We start from the raw sequence: 1,314 nt of genomic DNA, 5'->3' as shown, positions 1-1,314 counted from the left end.
GCACCAGGTTGGATGGGGATAATACCCATGAAGAACGAAACTAGTACCCTGAATATATTAGGTGTTGGAAGTCAGGTGCCAACTCAATACATATAAACAAAAACTAAAAGTAGGACAGAATGAATGAAGCAATTGTCCTGTTCATGGTGGGGGCGCATTATCGGGAACTTCTTCTTGTATACTGCGACCCCAAAGAGTCATTGAGAGTGGTTCCTTATTTAGTGAACAACACCGATCAAATAAATCACAAAGTCAGTGTCAGTTAAGAAAACAAACAAAAGCTGATGTTGTTTCATGTCTTTAGGTGGAAGATGCTGATCACTTACTTACTGTCCATGGTTAGTGCGTGCGATGCCTCAAACAACCCGCCAATCCAGTTGCTCTAAACTTTTCCCCGCTCCGCTAACTTAATGAGCGGTATCGAAAATTACCGAAGTTTTTTGCTTTTTCGGCCGTTCGTGCGCCCCCCACTGAGAATGCGCCCTGGGCGGCCGCCCAAATTGCCCGTAGCTAGGACCGGCCCTGACCTGAACTATTTTAAGGTTTATGGAAGTCAGGAGCCGATTCTCCCTATAATATAAATAACAAAAACTAAAAATGTACAGATCAGAAATGTGCTTTATGAAGACATATTGTCTCTTCTTTGTTTTAAGGGAACTTGTCTTCATACATGAGCACTGAGGGTGTTTCCTTATTAGCTGAACACACACACAAGATCAGATAAATCACACTGTCCGTGTCAGTTACAGAAACCAAACAAAAGCTGATGTTGTTTCATGTCTTTAGATTGGAAAGATTGCGATATTACTTCCTCTGTGGTAGTGCAGTGAGATGCCTACATAACAATGGACCAATCAGATTGCTCTAAAATTGTTCCCTCCCCCTTGATATGGTTACATTAAGGTGAATCATCTTCTATTAGGATCTAATTTTACTGTAGTCTCAAGTGGAATAACATGAAAATGCTGACCGTGTTTTATTTACTGCTGATCCTCACAGTGGGGCGTAAGTCAACTTTTGTCTTATAAATATATTTTCATCTTCTTGCATCATTTGAGCACAGGGCAGATATGAATCTATCTCTGTTGTTGATCACTGCTGTATTTCATTTTGTCTTTAGGATGCTCAGATGATCTGAACTTTGACATGAAGACTGTTGGTGTTGGAGATGATGTGAATTTGACGTGTACACGCCAGAAATCGTCAGGGCAAGGAACATTGTTTTGGATCAGACTAGTTTCTGGAAACTTTCCTGAATTGTTGGGAGGAACATTTGTCTTTGATTATATAGGTGTTAACCAGACTCCTCACATG

Source organism: Larimichthys crocea, chromosome I (assembly GCF_000972845.2).
Source record: "Larimichthys crocea isolate SSNF chromosome I, L_crocea_2.0, whole genome shotgun sequence".
NCBI lineage: Eukaryota > Metazoa > Chordata > Actinopteri > Sciaenidae > Larimichthys > Larimichthys crocea.
Note: the sequence above shows the minus strand (reverse complement) of the source record.